Source organism: Balaenoptera acutorostrata, chromosome 18 (genome assembly GCF_949987535.1).
Source record: "Balaenoptera acutorostrata chromosome 18, mBalAcu1.1, whole genome shotgun sequence".
Classification (NCBI taxonomy): Eukaryota; Metazoa; Chordata; class Mammalia; order Artiodactyla; family Balaenopteridae; genus Balaenoptera; species Balaenoptera acutorostrata.
Genome location: NC_080081.1, coordinates 33,668,098 through 33,674,438, shown reverse-complemented (window position 1 = coordinate 33,674,438; position 6,341 = coordinate 33,668,098). Strand labels below are relative to the sequence as shown.

The 6,341-nt window shown below is 39.1% G+C and overlaps 1 protein-coding gene across 1 annotated transcript in view; it reads right to left on the bottom strand.

Moving 5' to 3' along the window:
* Positions 1-235: 235 nt before the first annotated feature.
* Positions 236-6,341, bottom strand: part of MZT1 (mitotic spindle organizing protein 1) — a 22,947-nt gene continuing 16,841 nt past the window's right edge. The window contains exon 4 of the mRNA XM_057532688.1: positions 236-314. The gene's annotated coding sequence lies outside the window, so the exon portion shown is untranslated. The remainder of the gene's footprint in view (positions 315-6,341) is intronic.

Below are 6,341 nucleotides of genomic sequence, written 5' to 3'. Positions count from 1 at the left end.
GCATAAACCTAAAATAAGAACAGAGAAATGTCAGAGTTCAGTGACAGCATACACCAGTCAACAATGGCTTTTCAGGATTATGTTGAAAGAAGGATACTAATAATCACAGAAGGAAGATTTCATGTGAACTTTATTAACAACTACGTATGATTGTTAAATCATTAATTTGATAAATATTTATTGAACATTCACTCCATGTTACATTTTTTAATAGGTGCTAGGATTCCAGGATCAAGAGCAGCAATTCCACTGAGGGTGAGATGGCCCCCAGGAAACAAGGGATTCATTTTTCACAAGCTGGTATCGATGTTCATCTACATATGGATGGAGAGAGAGGTGTGAGAATCTTGGAGATACTATGAAGAACGATATTTAATGTAAGGATGATTAGATTATTGAATCATTGGACAATCTTAAATTAGAACTTTAGGAGAAAAGGGAGCTGTTAAAATTTCTGCCTTTATCTATGGAAAGGGCAAAAATTATTTGTCATATCATAGACCATATTTATGCCTGAAATATTTAATAGTAATAAAACAATAATTTTTGAGAGAAAAAAGAGTGTTATAAAGACCATCCCGATTTGGGGGTGGAATGGGTCTTGATAATTTAACCACTATGTTAAGCCTGCTTGATGCATTAGAATAGTATATGAAAAAGCATCTCCAGTTGGTTTTTCTGGAAGAATAATGTTAGAGTACTTTTTTCCTATCTTGTTTCCAATACAATGCAGACTAGATTTCAGTTATTTGTCAAGAAGCTACCCAAGGGGCTAGATTGTGAGAAATGGCACATGATGCTTGACAGCTGAGTGATGGGGGCTAACTAGGAGGAGAAGTGAATTACGTTTGAAATGAGAAGCTGAGGACAAGGGTATGCAAGCAAAGCCAGAGGGAGCAGCACTCCATCTTTAGCTTCTGTTACTCATGGATCATGAGATGGGCTTCAGCTGATGCTGAGTTGGTCTTCCATTGGATGGCTTCAGGTAGTGCTGTGTCCAGCAGTCAAATGATTCGAAAGACCTTGAAAACTCTCCACCCTCCAATCTCGTCCCCTCCCCTACTGCCCTGTGCTTCTAGCTGGCTGCATTCCTTCAAGCTGAATGGTCCTTCTAGGACTTGGCTTTCCCCAGAAAGGGGAGATGCATTATCAGTAAATCCTAGTTTGGATTCCTTTGCTCCGATCTGAGTTTGTGAGGAAAAACAAGAAATCTTGGCACAAAATGCTGAAAGGGAGAACAGAAAGGAGCTGAGAAATCCCAGGTGTGAAAGCATCTTCTCTCTTCCACACGTCATTTTCCCTAGGGGCTCCCTTGTTAACCAGATTTATGGCTACATCCCAACATACATTCCAAAACCGCTCCGAACTGATGAAAGTGACAGTGCAGGAGTCATAATAATCCATCACAACAGCTCTCTTCCTTTCTAAGTCATGCTACTGGCTGCTACCTTGAAAGGTCAAGTCCACACCAGTTTCTCCTAAGACCACAGGGCCCCCAAGGTCTTTGTGCAGTAGCATTTCAATGTAAGAACAGATCAGGATACAGAGTGCCATTTCTGTGAAATTGAAGCACTTCTGTCTTTGTTCCACACAAAATGCTTTTGTGTCTTTCTTTCTCTCGGAACTTGGCCCTTTACATTTCTATTAGGTAAAGATGGGTAAAAGCCGGAACGGTGTTTATCCAGGGCTAATATGAAATCTTACAGATCTCTCTCTCCCAGGCTGCCCCTTCTCTCCCACAGTTTTCTATTAGTAGATTTCCAAGGAAGCTCTTGTTTAGCCAGCTATTTGCTCCTATTTTACATGATGATTTTCAGTGTTCAGCAGGAACAAAGATCACTGATATTCCCACTGGGCTTATCAGAAGCAACTGAACGACGAGCTCTTTTATGTTGAAAATAGAGATTTAAACATTATTCATAATCCTTACTTCTCCCAACACATGCTCATTCTCATGGGCTCGTTTCTCTAATTAGCTATGCAAGTCTTTACATTAAAATTTAGCTACATATTAATCTTTTGGTTTTATTGCTAGGATGTCTTGATTTTCCTTGCTATACAAACACAGCATATGCTTACATTATATACATTTTGTCTATGTTTCCAAAAAGAGTATATAAAAGCAGGAGTTGGGGCTTCCCTGGTGGTGCAGTGGTTGAGAATCTGCCTGCCAATGCAGGGGACACGGGTTCGAGCCCTGGTCTGGGAAGATCCCACATGCCGTGGAGCAACTGGGCCCGTGAGCCACAATTACTGAGCCTGCGCGTCTGGAGCCTGTGCTCGGCAACAAGAGAGGCCGCGATAGTGAGGGGCCCGCGCACCGCGATGAAGAGTGGCCCCCGCTCGCCGCAACTAGAGAAAGCCCTCGCACAGAAACAAAGACCCAACACAGCCAAAAATAAATAACTAAAATTTAAAAATAAAAAGCAGGAGTTTATGAAAACATCAGGTCTGATTCCACTGGTGAGAAAAGAGTGTATTTTGAATTTGTGTATTCAGAACCACTGAACCACTCTGCAATATGGAGGAACAAATCTGACTCCATATTAGATCCGTTTCTTTTACTTTAACCTTTGTATTCTATTGCTTTTGATTCGAGTTATGAATGTTGCCTATAGCCTGAAATATACAGGATAGCCCGTTCTCAAGGCTCTGACCTTTAAGTGTATAACACTTTTCTATTCCTATAGAGATAAAAAGTTGCAGAACAGAGAATAACATGTGTCTTGTTTGGAGGTTTACAGGGACATCATGACCTCAGACCAAGAAGTTTGCAACAAACAGCCACACCCCCTCCCCTTTGAGTATTAAAGAAGCCTAAATTCTACCTCGGGTAAGATGGTTCTCTAGGACCTTAGTCCACCATCTTCTTGATCTGCTGACTTTTTGAATAAAGTCACTATTCCTTGCCCCAATATCTCATCTCTCGATTTATTGGCCTGTCGTGTGGCAAATAGGACTCGGTAACAGCTCCTGAAATTAGGTTGCTAGATAAGTCCAATTAATGTAAAATATAAAATGAAAATTAATATTTATGAAGCTTCTACTAGGTGCCAGGTGGTAAGCTATGGATTTTACATATCTCCACTTAATCTTCGTAACACTGTGAACTATATTATTATCCTCATCCTACAGATGAAGAAACTGAGGCTTGGATAGGGCATATGGAATCCATGCCTGTCTGACCCCAAAGCTTGAGCTTTCTGCTAAACTATATGATTAGAGCCAAAATGAATCTTGGGGATTACCTAGGATAGTGGCTTTCCAAAATGTAGGATGGGTGTCAAAGGGGGTGGTACATGGGACAGTACATTTCAAATGCAATAAATGCCATAGTGAAGAAGTTCATTTTTTTCAACTCTTTTCATCTTTTTGATAACTCAGTTCTCTGCCTCTAAAACTTGTTCATCTTCTTTTCTATCACAGAAAGAGCCAATCTCGGTATCACAGCTTCTGAAGACAATACCTAACTAAGATGTAAGTCTATGTTTATTTTTCATTGTAATTATTTTTATAGCTACATTCTAGCTAGGGCAAATGATGCTGGTTTTCCTTTTTAGTAGTCATGCAAATTTTTATTTTAAAAATCAACATATTTAGATTATTTTAAGCTGGCCTATTTAAAGAAAAATGGGTATAAATAATAGTTCAGTGGTATACACATGTGGTAAAAATCATGAAGATGCCCTAAGAAATCTAGACTTTGGGGGCAAGGCTTTGGAGATTCTAGGCTAAAACTCACATGAAACAATTGAAGAAGGTCACATGATACAACTGAAGAAATTCAGGAGGCCTAGAGAGATGTAATTAAGTGTCCATGACATAAATTTTACTGAATTGCTGAAACATGATCATTTACCTTTTTTTTTTTTTTTAATTGAAGTATAGTTGATTTACAATGTTTCAGGAACGGCAAAGTGGTTCAGTTATATATATATATTTTTCACATTCGTTTCCATTATAGGTTATTACAAGATATTGAATATAGTTCCCTGTGCTATACAGTTGGTCCTTGTTGGATCATTTACCTTTTATAAAACATACAATGATCTCCCCACAAGCAGGTCCGTTTCCACTGCTGTTTTCCTGGTGGGGCTTCAGACATCTTTTGACTACACATACAAACTAGAATGAGAGAAGACAAAAATTCTGTCTCCTTCTGGAGCAGTCACATAGTTTCAGTTTTCTTCCAGTGCTAAAAGGTGTGAAACTGAAGTGGGTGGTATGTTAGATTCGTTTGACAGACTGGGACTTTCAGCTTAAGTCAGAAGTAGATATTTTATATTTGTTTTTATAAAATTTACATTATTTAGATATTTCAACATATAGCAATAAGCACATTCAAGTATAAGCTGTAGCTCTTACAGTAAAAAGACCCTTTACTTCTAGCAGAGCAGGTAGACTGTCTAAAAAATTTAACACGTGACATAGTTTTCCAAAATTACCTCTTGAAAGTAAGATTATCATAACCACCTCTTCAAAGGCTTTTGATGTAACTTTTCAAGTGTGCATCTGGCAATCTACTGCTTTCAGTAGCTAGAGGTGAAAACGTGGACTGCTTCTGATATAACATGCCTGCATTTCCATTCAGCTCCTGGGGACCCACAAGATACCCCGGTATTCTGTTCTATTCTAATGGGCAAAGAAGGATCATCACTTAAGAGGTAGACTTCCTGAGGCTGCTATTTAGGGCTGTCAGATGTACCACCTTTTTTTTACAACACTTAAAATACCTGGTGTATATGAGCTCAATAGTGAATTTCATAAAACAAGAGATTTTTGTTGTTAAAACTGGGCTCTCCAAGTACAGTACTTCTGGAGAATGAATGGTTTTAACTTGTTATTGAAATGCAATAATATAGATCCACAATGATGTCACAAAAATTCACAAGCCCACCAACATCAGCAATAGCATGCTGGTTAGGAAAAGAACCCTGGAGAAGCTAAGCATCTATCATTAGTCTTTTGTTATATTCTCAGCTTCTGCTTCCAGTTTCAGCTACTACGGTTGGGAATCTGACTCCGAGTCTCTTTCAGCCCCTCCCATCTTGCCTCTTCACCCCATGAGATGGTGACATATAGTGAGAGGCACATGATGTGTGCAGGCTCTAGAGTCAGTTCACCTGGGTTGGAATCCTGGCTCTGCCACTTTCCTGATTAAGCCATTTCTTTACCACTCTGTGCCTCAGTTTAAAGCACCAAACAATGCCTTGCATGGAACAAGTTCTCAATATGTGTTAGTTATTATTTTTCAACTGCATGGTGGATATTGTTTCTTGGGTGCTGAGTTTACCCATGCTTTCAGCTAACATATATTTATTGAGCACTTATTACATGCCAGTTCAACGTGCTTGAGACACACCAATGAACAAAACCCCCCAAAATCCCTGCCCTTGTGGAGCTTCTTCAGGTAGAAGGAGACAGACAATAGTCAGTAAATATCACAACTAAGTAAACTGTATTAGAGAGTGATAAATGCTAGAATAGAATAAAAGAATAGGAAAAAAAGAAAAAAGAATAGATTTGGGTAAGGGGACTGGGAGGTAGGCAAGGGTGAGATTTCATATATATGTTCAATATGATATTCCTAAAATTCATTTCCAGAAAAATTAGATTCCCTTCTTGATTTCCATTTACTGATAAATCATTCTCTTTGCTACCCAGGTTAAAAACTCAAGTCACTTTAGTTTTTCTATTTTCCCCCTAAAGTGCCATTAAATCTCATGCGTTTTTCTTCTTTATTGTTCCTTGAATCTACCGATTTGAACCTTAGGCCTGCATTACCGTCTCCTGTCACAGCCTCCTAACCAGTCCCTGCTTCTGGTCTTATCCTGCACTTCACTTGCAAAGCAAATTCCATAACAGAGTTTACCCCATCTCTTCCTTTCTCTGATGCCTGTGAAATGAAGGTCGAACTTGTTCAGGGATGTTGATAATCTGGCTTCATCCTGTCTTTTCAGCCCTCTCCTACCTCCCCCTAAATATAACTTTCCATTTCAGCCAGAATAATCTACTTCTATGGATTCCCCCTCTGTGCCTACACACCACACTAGGTCGTTTTCTAACACTCTATTGCTTAGTGTTTGCTTTCTCTTTGCAAAAGTGTTAGAAATTTCATTAAATTTAATATTCCATACGGAATTTTGTATAATTTGAATTATTAAAAGTATCCCAGGTAACACATCCTCATGAGGGAAGTGGTGTGGACCTGATCTCAGCAAGGTGGACGTGCTGATGGAAGGGCTCACTGTTTTCTAGAGAATTCACGAACATCTAAAACTAACCACAATTGATGCCTTTACTCAGCTTACTCAAGGACAGATTACCAGCTAACTAGTGTA